Raw genomic sequence first — 14,627 nt, 5'->3', positions numbered from 1 at the left:
TGTTCATTTGGTTAAATTAGCAAATCTAATTACAAAACAAATGTGTGCATAACAGTGGTATCGATACTTGTGCTGAAGTTTCTGCAGCGCTCGTAAATGCTGGCGCTAATCAATAAGTCTAACTCCGTATGAGTCCGAGTTCAATAACGCCCCGATATGCCAGCGACTGAGGAATAATTGTGTGTGTATTCAAGTACTAACTGGGACACTGGCGGCTTTTCTCTGTGGAGATTGTGTGGCGGAGCATTTCCTGTCTCTGCCTTGGAGGATTCGCTCGATTGATCTGCCGTATCTCCGGTAACAGAGAGAACAAAAAAAAAAAAAAAAAACAGCCCGGAGAACTTTGTTTCCAAGGCAACTCTGCGGAAGAATGTAGGTCTTTGAATTCCATTAAGCTGCAGGAGAATTCGAGGTCTTGATGGAGATAGGACAGGTATTGAATATTTACAAGTACTTTAACCAGGCTTTTAAAGAGCGTGAAGAGCGGCGAACACACGCAATGTCGCATGCAGATTCCAGAGCCATTTGTCTTGTGTAAAACACCAGCCATTAACTTCAAAGTGCGGCGGTGAGGTTCTAGAGAAGTGCATTATCACGTCGAGGGATGAGAACAACCCGCTTCTGTTCCTCTACACGAGCATCGTCTGATACGTCACATCACCTCCGGACTCTGTGATCAGTTAATAGATTTTCTTTGCTTTGACCAAAGCTGAGTCATTCCCGCTGTGCAGAACATTTTCATATAAAGCCTTATATGTGAAATGATAGTCTGAAAAATTGAATCTAGTTCATTTTACCTTACAAAAAATATACAAAAAGGTTTTGCATATGTGTTTTTTGTTGAGTATCATATTTGATATATCAGGTTTTTATGGCTCATACAGTCTGATATACTAAGGACATGGAGGGAAAAAAAAACAGCTTAATTTTATTCAGAGGCTCAATCTGAGCAAAAATATGCAATTTGGTGCAGATGCTGATATTTATGTGAAATTCTGAAGCTTGTAATGCAAATCAGTGAGATCTTTATAATAGTATAGCAGATACTTGTGCATATAAATATAAGTTGTCACTCTATATCTGCCAATATTTCAATGCTTAGCTTGAGTATGTTCAAAGATCTGCAATGCAATGCAATGATGAACAAATAAACCTTCCTCAAAAGCATGATGATCATATTTGATATTCATGATTTTCCTAAAAAAATATTTAATAATGTTTGGATAATCAAGTAAACTGAAGCTGCTTCAGTCCAGTTCATCATGAAATATAAAAGATATGTTTACTTGATGAAAATCAGATTTCACACAAAAAGACTTGTGAAGCACGAGCTGAAGGTGGATGTTTGTACAATTACACTAAAAATGACTTTTACTTGCTCAGAAAGTCTTATCTATCAATAAGACGACAGAAGCCTCAATTTCTTCTTTGAAAAAAAGTGAGAAATGAGTGAAAAAAGTGTTTTTGTGGTAATCAACCATGCTGTTGACTGAGCTTAACTTTTACTGAACCCAGAATATTCCTTCAAAACCGCACAAGCTCTTTCTTGTCACTGTGTAAATACTGCAATAAATTGGCCGTGTTTGATCAAAGCAGATTTCTGAAAGTCTGCTATAGTGTTCATAGAAATACTTCCTTCAATTACAACACATACAACTCATACATTTTTAAATGTTACAGAATTCAAAAGGTTCAGCTGAACATGTATGGCTCAGTTCATGAAACTTTCATCAGATCTGTTCTTGTAACTTACATTTCCTTAATCTCACCTTGACGCAACAGATGTGAAGATGTGTGATGAGTGGTAAATTTCTGTTTATTTCACACCTGAAGCTCATCAGCCGGTGTGTTCACTTCTCCAAAACAACAATTAAACAAAAGCCAATGAACTTTTCTTGCCCTCTGTGTCATGAAGCTTTAAACTTTTGCGCAATTATTGATGTGTGTTGTGTTTGTGTGGTCTTTGAAACAGGGCTTTTATCATTGACTAAATCTAGGTCATGACATGGATTTTTTAAATTATACTTATAATACTTACTATGTTAATAAAGTTTTCTTGCACAAACAAACAAACAGACAAATATATATGCGGAAAAGCTTTGTTTATAATGAGGAGGACGTTTAAAGCTCTGAAACTTGCAGGATGTTTTAATGGTACAAAGATCTCTTATATGCCAAAAGATATAGGCAAATGTATATAGGTGAATATTTAAATGTTATTTTAAATAATGAATATTAATAATAATTTAAATGTTAGATTACTAAAGTATGTTTAAATATTAAATAATTAAATATACTAATTAATATAATATAATAAATCTAAAATAACACTGATTTGAAAGTAAATGCAGTAGTGGTCAAAAGTATTTTTAAAATATTTTCGATATGAGCGAAGAACAAAACACTAAACTTGGTTAAGACATTTATGTGACAATTATTTGGCAAAAAGACAAACTACAGCTACAGGTTTTAATTTACTATGCAAAAACATGCATAGAAAAACAAAAAGATCATAGGAAAAAGCATACATTGACTACAACATATATTTTGTTGGTTTCGTAGCATGTGTTCATAATTTTTTGATCAGTTGACTCCAAGCACAACTATGCAACATGATTACAAAATCTTTTAATAATATTTGAATAAAGGCTGAAGATTCCAATTCTCATAGGCCGGACTTCACTTTTGGCTGATACTGTAGCTGGACTGCTTAAAGTTCAAAAGCCTCTCAAAAAACTCTATCTTTTGCCTATTTATTCATGGGAAATATTGTCGCTGAATAATTTTTTACTCCAATTCACATGCTCTTGTAAACAGAGACTGTTTCTCTGGAGAATGTGCTTGTTTGTGTCCGAGTGTGGTCTAATAACTCATCAGTCATGGACTATTATGATGAGAAATTTAACGAGATGAATCACTCTCCGAACTGTAATGAGCATTTTAATAAGCTGCGGTTCTTATCCAGGCAACACTGCTGTGAGATTTAACACAAAGACGCTTTCACCAATCAAAACATCACGAATGACCTAACGGAGAACTCCCGATGCTTTTTCTTTGGCCAGACGTGATTATTCACGAGCCCCCCGCAGAAGTGACGGTATCCAAGGAGAGAACAAGCTCTTGCCTCCTTCACAGCTCCGTTAATGAGCAGAACAATCGTTTCTCCACAGCGTTTTCTTTACTTGTGTTGGCCGCCGCCCGGTTTAACCGCATGGAGGAGAAGAGCTTTGGTAGGCCGTTTCAATCGGAAGCTCTTTGACTTTAAAAGTGCATTTCACACTGCATTATGGGTATTAAAACATGGCAGGACTATTATGCATTTTAAACCCTCGCTCTAGAGAATGGCAGAAGCATTTACAGTCCATATGCCAGCTGGTTTAGTTCATCCAAAAACGAAAAATCTGTCATCATTTACCCATCCTGGAACACAAAAATGGTGTGTTGCTGTCTTTTTTGTCCGTACAATTAAAGTAAATGTTGTTTGAACCCCGGTTTTCTTCGCAGAAGAAAGAAAGTCATACAGGTTTGCAACAATGTTAGGGTGAAGAAATGATGACAAGCTGACATTTTTAGGTGAACTATCTCTTTAAATGGGTTGATATTTAGAACCATTGCCATTTTTCTTCATACTTAGGGTTTGGATTTCATTTTGTCAATATAAAAAGCTTTGTTTATGGTAGATCCATTCACTTCGGTGTCAAAACCTAATGAACACACTCTCTGCTGAACTTTTCTGCACAACAACAAGTATCAGTTCACAGAAAATAATACTAACCCAATCAGAAAAGCCAACAGTGAAGTAGCAATTCAATTTTACTGAAGATGTAGTAGCTGAATTTTGCATCTAATCTCTACTGTAGTTGATTCTACTGGTGGACAAAACAACAACTTACAACCACCCAACAACTAGGATCTAGATGGGCTGCGAGTCTAGTTTTACCAAGTTCTCACTAAAATCACAAAGTACTGTACACACAGATCAAACTCACACACAGTCAGACATTAGTACAAGGACAAATGAGACACTTTACAGCTCAAATAACACATCTATACTGAAGAATTCATGAGATTTAACAAATACACAACTGAACATTTCTTCTGCTCAACCCTCCAGACGTCACACAGACCTCCATGAACATGACTGTAAACATGATGAAATGCTAGCAATTATAGAGAAATCATTAGTATTTGAGATGAAGTCCTTGAAAATTCAACTTTAAATATTTATTCTAAAACTGTTGCTTCTGTGTTTAAATGTTAACCTTTGGGTTTACCTGTCAAGCATGACCTTTACAGTTATTTTCCATGAAAATCTACTGACTTTTACAGGAGTCCTCAGAGATGATTAGAACTCAAGAGTCTGTAACTGAGCCGAACATCTCAAGAACATTCTTACTGTCACGATCACCATCAGTTCCTGGACTCCAATTCCCATAATCCTCCCTGCCAGTCACATGCTCACACTCCACACCGCACTTTTAATAAAGCTCGCAAATGGATCTCTGCCTGAGTCCTGCCTCGTTACACTTATAGACATCAAGCACATCAAAAATACCTGCTCATTACTAAAACTATATTATACATTATATTCATTACAAAGTTACATTATATAATATTTACATTAATAATATTTAACAAAAATCTAATTAAGATTACTACTATATATACTATATATACTTTTAGAAAACCACAATATTTAACTTTTAAAAATGGCAAATTAAAATATAAAAATAATAAAATAATAGCAGTAATATTAATAATAATAATACAATTTTTATATTACATATATTTAACTATATAATATTAAACGTTTCGAAAAACAAATAAATATTAAATATAAAATTAAAAATAATTATTTTTGATATATATATATATATATATATATATATATATATATATATATATATATATATATATATATATATATATCACATTTGAATGTAATAAATATAATTATTATTATAATTATTTTTTTTTGCTGTGGTATCAGGAATCATGAATTTTTACAGGTACTGATATAATTTAGTAAAGTCTTGATCATGAGAACCCTATCAAGCCTTAAGTTGATTTGGTTTAAGTCTTCTGCCATCAGTATTTGTAGATAAAGTGTCATTTGTAAGAAGCTCTTTAATAGAGCGAGCTGCTATGACATTAGACCCGCGCGTCTGTGACACAGAGCACTTCAGATCCATCTGACTGCTGACTAATGTTTGTTTGTTTGTGCTACAATACAAAGGTTAAAGCTCCTGTTCCATGACTTCTGTCTTTTGCCTAAAGGAAGAGTTCACAAGCACACATGATGTAAACAAACATGAAGGAAGCCTGCTGTCCCCAGGCACTTCCTGGAAGCTTTCACTCAATTCAGAGGTGTTTCAGGATCTTTCTGCACTAGTTCGTCCTGTCACTGTTGATTAGAGATTCAAAGCGATTCTCATGCTGACGTATATTGATTTAAGTTGTTTGTCAGTACACAGATTGACATACTGTAATATTACTGACTACATAAACTAGATTGAATTTGCTCTTTGTGTTTAAGTGAGCGCTCACTTGTTTTAAAGTCACATTAGTGTGTCAAACTACAACACATGCACCAACAGTCACTGCAAAACTGAATAAACAACTACTACATTTTTAACATTTTTCCATAAATATGAACATTTGATAAAGTCATATTCAAAATTCTTGTTTGATTTTGTTGACATATTAGAGTTAAAGGTTTTTACTGACGGGATTTTGGAAATCACTTCATAAATGAGAAAATACTGTCAGCAGCTGGAAATAAAATCAAATAAAATCACCAAAAATGTTGTATAAAATTAGATAAATTATATATGAACAAACCCCTCAGTAAAAACCTTCAGAATATAGATAGGAATAAAACTGTAAGTTTTGGTTCATGTAAGTGCTGCTGAAGTGGAGAAAAAACTCTTTAAATATGTGTATTGAGATTTAAATCTACAGATGCAAATAGATAAAGTGCAATAAAATAAACACTTAAAAGTGTATTTTGGATGTATTTAGTATTATTTGTATACTAGTATATTGTATTTGGATGTTTTAGTATTATTTATATACCATTATAGTTTGTATTCATATTTCTCAACAGGCAGAAGGAAAACAAAATACATTTTCACAACGTTTTTAAGTATAAAATGTTGAACATATATCAAGCAAATGATATATGCACAAACCCCTCAGTAAAAACCTTCAGAATATAGATAGCAATAAAACTGTAAATTTTGGTGTATGCAAGTGCTGCTGAGGTGGAGAAAAAAACTCACAGCCTTTTAAAATATGTATTGTAATTGAAATCCACAGACGCAAATTGATATAGTGCAATAAAATAAACACTTAAAAGTGTATATTGGATGTTTTCTTTTCTCTAGTCTGAAACAATACATTATGAAAGGAATAAATAGCCCAATAGCTCAAAATTGACCACGGTATGAAAAAATTATTTTGCCTGAAGTAATTTTTAAAGGAATCACTTTCATTGCATGCAGCATGGGCATTTTGTTTTGTGTTCCACAGCTGCACTGTTCCTTTAAGAACGTGACAACACGTTTATGTAGACACAACCAAGAAACCCCAGTGAATTGCTGTCCTGAACATCCCTCATTTCTCACGGCCTGTGCTGATGATGTGCTTTTAGTGGATGTCAGCTCTCTTCCCATCAACCATCCAATCAATCGCTCAAAGTAACCTTTGACAGCTGATTAATTGTTTTCACCTTAGTCCTCCTCCCTAAGAGATTTATAAGAAACCTAAGAAACAACTGCTGATTCTGTCAGATAAGACCAAAACCATCATCCAATCACAGGCCAGAGATAAAGATGACATCATGTGCAAGACGACTAGTGTGTCACTATAAATAAAGGAAAAGTTCATAGAAATGTACTCACTCTATTTACTCATACACTATTTACTTACTCCTATGTCATCCCAAACCTGACTTACAAAATAAAAAAAACTATGCAATGTGCTCTTTTTCAAATAATAATAGAAGTTTTAAGCTCTAAAAAGGAGACCACTTGTTTTGTGTGAGGAAGCGACTGAAATCTAAAGCATTATTCACTGATAATCATCCCCTGCGGTGCTGCTCATTTCTGTAAATGATGTCTGCTCTAATGTTTTTATGTGTTTGTAGATCTCTGAACGCTTGTGTGATCATATGATTACCCGTGTAACGGCACCCACTGAGTTCACTGTCAGGATCTGTGAGCGTGTGATTATACGTGTCAAACAGCTGTTATCAGCACTGCATACATGCAAAACAGCATGCTGAATTATCTTTTCAAATATTCACAAATATTCAAATATTCTCTTTAGAACATCTACTTAATCTAATCTGGAAAACTAGTCATTTAGAAATAATCATCCCTGTGATATTTGAATGTTAGTTAACATTATCATTATGAAAAGCATTTTCACATCATTATAATGTTTTAGATGTTTAGAGCAAAGTTTTTCGCATTAAATATTTGTAGAAATGATCATTTTCCATCCTCATTTTCACTCCCTGTCATAAACAAATTATTATCACACTTGCATCTATGGAATAAAGCGCACTGATGAATCATTCACAAGCTATTCGCAAAGTAAACAGATTCTCATGTTGATCTTAAAATGTTTACAGTGATTCTTCTTCTTGCATTGATGCAACTGAATGTAAAAAGTTTGAGATTGTGAGTTAATGACTTTAGACATCAATCTATCTGTGTTTTGAACAGTTCAAACATCACTAAAAGCTGGTTTTAACTAATTACGGTGTGTTGTGACGAGCCTCTAAATCATTCCAGTGATGTCGGCAGTTTGTTTGGCTTGTTTTATTCCCTCTCACTGTTTTTAAAGCAAATGTGTTTGGAGTTCATTAGTAGCAGATGCTGCCTGCTTAGTTTCACAATCTAAACTATAGATTTTGTTGGTTCTTGCGTGTTTCGTGACCAAATGTTTATGTCCAAACCAAAGTAGCCCATCTAACAGTGGCATAACTGATTTAAGAGCAGTCTGTTGATCACAAAAAAACATATGACTTCAGAAGACCTGGAGTATTGTGAAAGAGTCATGGACAACTGTCGTGATACTCACACATGATGCTTTATTTGCTTAATTTATTTGCTTTTGTTTAGCTATTCAAATAAATTCTACTATTCAAGTAAGTATATTTTATTTATTATTCAAAATGGTTTTCATCAATTTAAATGAAGCTGAAATAAACTAAAGTATGAATATTAGATGAAAACTTAAACATAAAAAAAATAGAAATGTTGCCTTGGCAACTAACTGAAATAAAATAAGTTTAAAGTTTAAATGAAAAAAATAAAAATAAAAAATAAAGCTAAATAAAAATATTAAAATAAAAATGACAAAGCAAACTAAAACTTCAAAGCAAACAAAATTTTAAATTAAAATTAAAATAAACAAAATAGAAAAAAATCTTAAAATAAACACCAATTCAAAATATTATTTAATACTTTAATAATATATACATAATACTACAATAACACAGCTAAAATTCTCCTTTTTGCATTCCACTGGAAAAATAAACAGCTCACAGGTAAAAAAAACAACGTGATGGAGAGTAAAATTATGACATTGTTGATTTGTGGACAAGACAAAGGGCAGAGGTCACAGTTTTAAAGGGGTCATGACATGAGAAATCAAATTTGCCTTGATCTTTTGACATATAAGAGATCTTTGTTCCATTAAAACATCCTGCAAGTTTCAGAGCTTAAAATATCCTCCTCATTATAAACTAAGCATTTATTTGCTCAAGCTCTAAAAACGTCTTGTTTTTATATTGCGGGATCTGTGACATCACATGGGCAAATACATTTGTATATGACATCGACAAAGAGTTATATAGCATGGCACCATAGGCCCCGCCCACTAGCGTTCAGTCTCTTAAAGGGATAGTTCACCCAAAAATGAAAATTTGATGTTTATCTGCTTACCCCCAGGGCATCCAAGATGAAGGTGACTTTGTTTCTTCAGTAGAACACAAATGATGATTTTTAACTCCAACCGTTGTGGTCTGTCAGCCGTATAATGCATGTCAATAGGAACATCTATAGAGTCAAAAAAACATGCACAGACAAATCCAAATTAAACCCTGCGGCTCGTGATGACACATTGATGTCCTAAGACACGAAACGATCGGTTTGTGCACGAAACCGGACAGTATTTATTTAATATTTTACCTCTAAAACAACACTATGTCCAACTGCCATGCGCATTCGGTTAGTGAGGTCAGAAAATGCTTTCTGATGCCAGAAGTGATCTCTCGCACTTTGCTTCAATGAGTGCTAGACATCACTTCTGTTGTCAGAGCGCGTTCAGACCTCACTAACCGGATGCGCAGGGCAGTTGGACATAGTGGTGTTTTAGAGGTAAAAAATTATATAAATACTGTCCGGTTTCTCGCACAAAGCGATTGTTTCGTGTCTTAGGATATCAATGTGTCGTCACGAGCCGCAGGGTTTAATTTGGATTTGTCTGTGCATGTTTTTTTGACTCATATAGATGAAGTTCCCATTGACATGCATTATACAACTGAAAGACTGCAACGGTTGGAGTTAAAAATCATCATTTGTGTTCTACTGAAGAAACAAAGTCACATACATCTTGGATGCACTGGGGGTAAGCAGATAAACATCAAATTTTCATTTTTGGGTGAACTATCCCTTTAACGGCTGAAATTTGCCTATACTGGATGTGAGTGTAGAAGCCATTATAATGACTGATAATGATAATGACTTTGTTTTGTAAATGAGGCGTGATACTGTTTCCTATGCAATGACGTTAACCAATCAAAACAGCGGCCGTTTACGGCTGAGCCTTAAAGGAGCCACGCCTTAAAAATGATCATTTCAGAAAGAGGCTCAGAATGAGGATTAAATTATTTGTTTCTCTTAAATATTTTTTGTTTGTTTGTTTGTTTTTTGATTTTTTGTGTGCAAAAAACTTTAGTCACATTATAAGTGAACCTCAAGGAAACAATTTTAAAAATCCATGATCCCTTTAAGTACTTATGTTCATTGATTAACCGTGTCAAACTAGCTCAGTCATTGAGGGAAATGTGTTCTGGGCTTTAATCTATTACATTTGATCCACCCCAATCCTGTAAGCACACTGTAAATATCAGGGGCTGTTACTGATGTTTCTGTTTACACTGGTTTAGAACACCTCACACATCACCCATAATTCTGTACAAGTGACAGGTGACTTGTGTTTAACAGATGTAGTAAGTGTTTATCTGCTTATAAAAACACACCCCTGCCTAATTAGTCCTTCAGATGCAGTCTTGTGTGTGATTTTCCTGTGATATTTGACTTAGTTTCTTGCCTTTCACTGGATCAGAGATTGACATCACACCAGGGCTGTTTGCTCTGAGAGAAAACAAATCGTCAGAACAAAAATAAGATAATACAAACACAACATGGCCTGCCAAACCGTCTGAATGGGTCAAACTGGTGGAAATGGTCAGACTAATTGAAAATTAAACCTCTCACCTGCTCAGATATCTTTACTTTTGTTCACTGCTGAATAAACATGAACTTGAAATGATGATCTGTGAGCCTGTTTGTAGCAGGTCAGTTAAATTAAAACTGAACTATGATGAAAGAAAAAAAAAAAAAAAAAAGGCAAAAAGATTGGCATGCACATGATAAGAAAAGTTTGAATCAATTTTCAAGTGTATGAAATAAAGATTTGCAGATTTTAGCTATGATTTGCAGGCAAAAACAATAGTGTCAAGAAGTGCAAAATGGATTGACTACATAACTCACATATTACTATATGCTTTTGCTAGTTTAGTTTTGCCTGTCTGCAGTCTTTGCCAGTGCAAGTACAACCAAACTAGGTGTATTATGCATACAGTGATGCATTTTCCCAGAGATGATCCGCTTTCTGCCAAACTACCTACAGTTAACCAGGACGCTTGGAGTTAATCTCACACGAAGCAGAAAGGAGGCGCCCCCCGTCTGTTGTGATCTGGCTTTAGTTGGCGTCCTGCAGTGTTTTGATGAGGAATCTGACTGGCTCTGGGCCCTGAACAGCAGATTGAACTGACTCAGGACGCCCGCGGCGTTAGCCCAATGCTAATGATAGCAACAGAGTACAGGAGAGTTAGCTGAACGTCACAGCAACGGAATGGAGGCTTCTGGAAACAAAATGAAAATAACAACACATCCATTTAAAAGTGCCTGCAGTGAAGAGAAAGAAAAAAAAAAACAAAGCATCCTGCAGTGATAACTGGTGCTCCAGATGCAATCAGACTCGCTTTGAACACACTGCACTTAAAACCTCAACAACAGCTTAAAATAGCACAGAAAAACACATAACCTCTGTGTGGCCAAAAGAATCCACCATAAATATATTAGTGTTTGTATCCTGCAGCTACAGATGGTTTCATTAAGGTTTCATGGTATGACAACAAAACATTATGCCATACAACAGAATGATAAATCCTGAAATAACCTTCACTGTTAAATAAGCTGGTCAACCACATTAAGTTGTCATTTTGAAGTATGCTCAACAAGCTCAACCTCCAAAACAGTCGTTTTTAATTGTTTAATTGTCGTTTCATCACATTAAGGTTGAACCACTGCAGTCATTTTGACCATTTTAACAATGTTTTAACTACTTTTCTGGACCTTGAATGTGGTAATTTCATTGCTTTCAATGGAGGATAAAAAAAACCTCTCGGATTTCATCAAATATATCTTAATTTGTATTCCGAAGAAGGCCTTACAGGTTTGTAACGACATGAGGGTGAGTAATTAAAGGTGCCCTAGAACGTCTTTTTAAAAGATGTAATATGAGTCTAAGGTGTCCCCTGAATGTGTCTGTGAAGTTTCAGCTCAAAATACCCCATAGATTTTTTTTTTTATAAATTTTTTTAACTGCCTATTTTGGGGCATCATTAAATATGAGCCGATTTAGGCTGCGGCCCCTTTAAATGCTTACGCTCCCCGCCCACGGAGCTCGCGCTTGCCTTTAACAGCATAAACAAAGTTCACACAGCTAATATAACCCTCAAAATGGATCTTTACAAAGTGTTCGTCATGCAGCATGTCTAATCACGTAAGTATAGTATTTATTTGGATGTTTACATTTGATTCTGAATGAGTTTGATAGTGCTCCGCGGCTAAAGCTAACATTACACACTGTTGGAGAGATTTATAAAGAATGAAGTTGTGTTTATGAATTATACAGACTGCAAGTGTTTAAAAATGAAAATAACGACAGTCTTGTCTCTATGAATACAGTAATAACCGATGGTAACTTTAACCACATTTAACAGTACATTAGCAACATGCTAACGAAACATTTAGAAAGACAATTTACAAATATCACTAAAAATATCATGATATCATGGATCATGTCAGTTATTATTGCTCCATCTGCCATTTTTCGCTGTTGTTCTTGCTTGCTTACCTAGTCTGATGATTCAGCTGTGCACAGATCCAGACGTTAATACTGACTGCCCTTGTCTAATGCTTGAACATGGGCTGGCATATGCAAATATTGGGGCGTACATATTAATGATCCCGACTGTTACGTAACAGTTGGTGTTATGTTGAGATTCGCCTGTTCTTCGGAGGTCTTTTAAACAAATGAGATTTACATAAGGAGGAGGAAACAATGGAGCTTGAGACTCACTGTATGTCATTTCCATATACTGAACTCTTGTTATTTAACTATGCCAAGATAAATTCAATTTTTAATTCTAGGGCACCTTTAATGACAGAAATTTCATTTTTGGGTGAACTAACCCTTTAATGCAATGTAATATATAGGGATGAGATGTCAGTCAGCTGAATCTGTCGGTCAGCATCGGTCATCTCGCATGATGTCTTTTTCCTTGAATAAACTGATTTTTTTTATTATAATACTGAATATTATTAATTTGGGTGTTGAAATATGTTCTTATAAAAAAATATGTTTAACAGTTCTTTTAGTCTGTTCATTGGCATGAGAAAAAATAAGCAAAATATAGTCAAATTAGTTTTTTAATGCAAGTTATTGAATATTTATTTTTTTAAATTTTAACTGTTAAAGCTGTATAATTGTTGCTGTCATTCTTTTATGCAGTTTTTCACTCACATACACATTGTTTTAACTCCTGCCTATATTTTTGTGCATTCCTGGGTTTTCTTGCGTATTAATAAATGTTCACCTTTTGATTATTACTGTTGCCTGTGATGTTACCCAAGTAATTATGTGTGTGATTTTAATTTTCAACATATTTTGGGTTTATGTTAAGCCAGCAATATAGTAATTTCTTCTAAAATATAGTAAATCTCTTCTTGAAACTCACTTGTTTTATTTAGCCTTTAATACTTGTTAATATTTGCTTTTTTATGTTTCTATTATTAGTTTTATTATTACTAATGTTGTTTTATTTATCTCACTCATGTACAGCACTTTGGTCAGTCCTGTGGCTGTTTTAAAGGTGCTTTAAAAATAAATAAACTTAAACTTAATTTGTAAACAATATTTGAGTTCAATAAAACAACCCAGCATGTTATGTAAAAACAACCCAACGCTGAGTTTGTCCCATTTTGACCAAGCACTGGATTGCCAAATAACCCAAACTGGGTTGTTTTTAACTCAGTATTTTTAGGGTTTAGACACCAACAAGCTTATCAATCAACAAAACCAGTTCTGACCATTTAATGACCAACTTTAACCAGTTAGAAACCAGTTAATCACAGATATTAACACCTCAAGTGATCAATGATTACAATGTACAGTATATAGTGGCTGAAAACAGTCTTAGATGAACACTTGTGATTAAAAGAGTTGCTGGTTTAGGCTGGATTGTTTGTGATGAACCTACACCAGTTTGGCTGGCAGCTCATTACCTATCCTACTAGCAGACTACTTCTAGAGGTGATATAAACCTGTTCATACGCTGTGCTGATTTTGCAATGTACAGAACTGCTGCTGACTTCAGCTTGACATACAGTGAAGCACAGAGACAGATGCAAACATCAAAGGACACACTGTTTCTGGACAAATTATCAATGCTATTTTTACTCCTCTGAGGACATGTTCACCACGGCTCTCCTTGAAGCCTTTCCATCAACGTGTTGTAAAACTAACGAGATACTTTCGAAGAAGGAGGCGCTCAGACCTGCCAGTTTCTCCGTCTTATCGCAGTGAATTTAATTCGTTCGGTCTGGCGGTGACAGCGAGCCGTCCCTCTGTCTCATTTATACGGGAGCTCTCACAGCAGACGAGATGTGCTGCCACACACACCCACACACACTTCCACCGCGCACTGATTCTCTGCTGCCGCTCCTGTAAGGTGGGAGAAGAGAATGTGGCGACTAATAGGACTGGACTGCAGTGTTTGTGTGTGTGTGTTTATACTGGGATGAACATACTTGTTTGTTAGTGGTGTTTGCTATGGCAAGCACAGTATTTCCTGTATAATGCTGCTTTTCCACCTCTGCTTTCCCCCAATTATTGGTCTCAACTACAATCTAAACAATACAATACTGTTTCTGTAACACGTTTCAATGCCTTTTATATTCACACAATGTTGGCTAAAAAAAGCTCTGCTGTGGATGTTGAACTGGACCTACAGTTACATACAAACCACCAGATTTCATAATGTG

The 14,627-nt window shown here is 34.9% G+C and overlaps 1 protein-coding gene across 3 annotated transcripts in view; it reads right to left on the bottom strand.

Annotated features, from left to right (window-relative positions):
- The window catches only part of lrfn1 (leucine rich repeat and fibronectin type III domain containing 1), a 160,316-nt gene that overhangs the window by 21,210 nt on the left and 124,479 nt on the right, over positions 1 to 14,627 (bottom strand). The window contains exon 1 of one of the 3 annotated variants that reach the window (XM_048161047.1): positions 1,770 to 1,955. The exons of the other annotated variants lie outside the window; for them this stretch is intronic. The gene's annotated coding sequence lies outside the window, so the exon portion shown is untranslated. Of the gene's footprint in view, positions 1 to 1,769; positions 1,956 to 14,627 lie in introns of those variants that run through there. 3 annotated transcript variants of the gene reach the window in all.

The sequence above is a fragment of the Megalobrama amblycephala genome, linkage group LG16 (assembly GCF_018812025.1).
Source record: "Megalobrama amblycephala isolate DHTTF-2021 linkage group LG16, ASM1881202v1, whole genome shotgun sequence".
Taxonomy (NCBI): domain Eukaryota; kingdom Metazoa; phylum Chordata; class Actinopteri; order Cypriniformes; family Xenocyprididae; genus Megalobrama; species Megalobrama amblycephala.
Note: the sequence above shows the minus strand (reverse complement) of the source record. Positions and strands in the feature narration are given on the sequence as shown.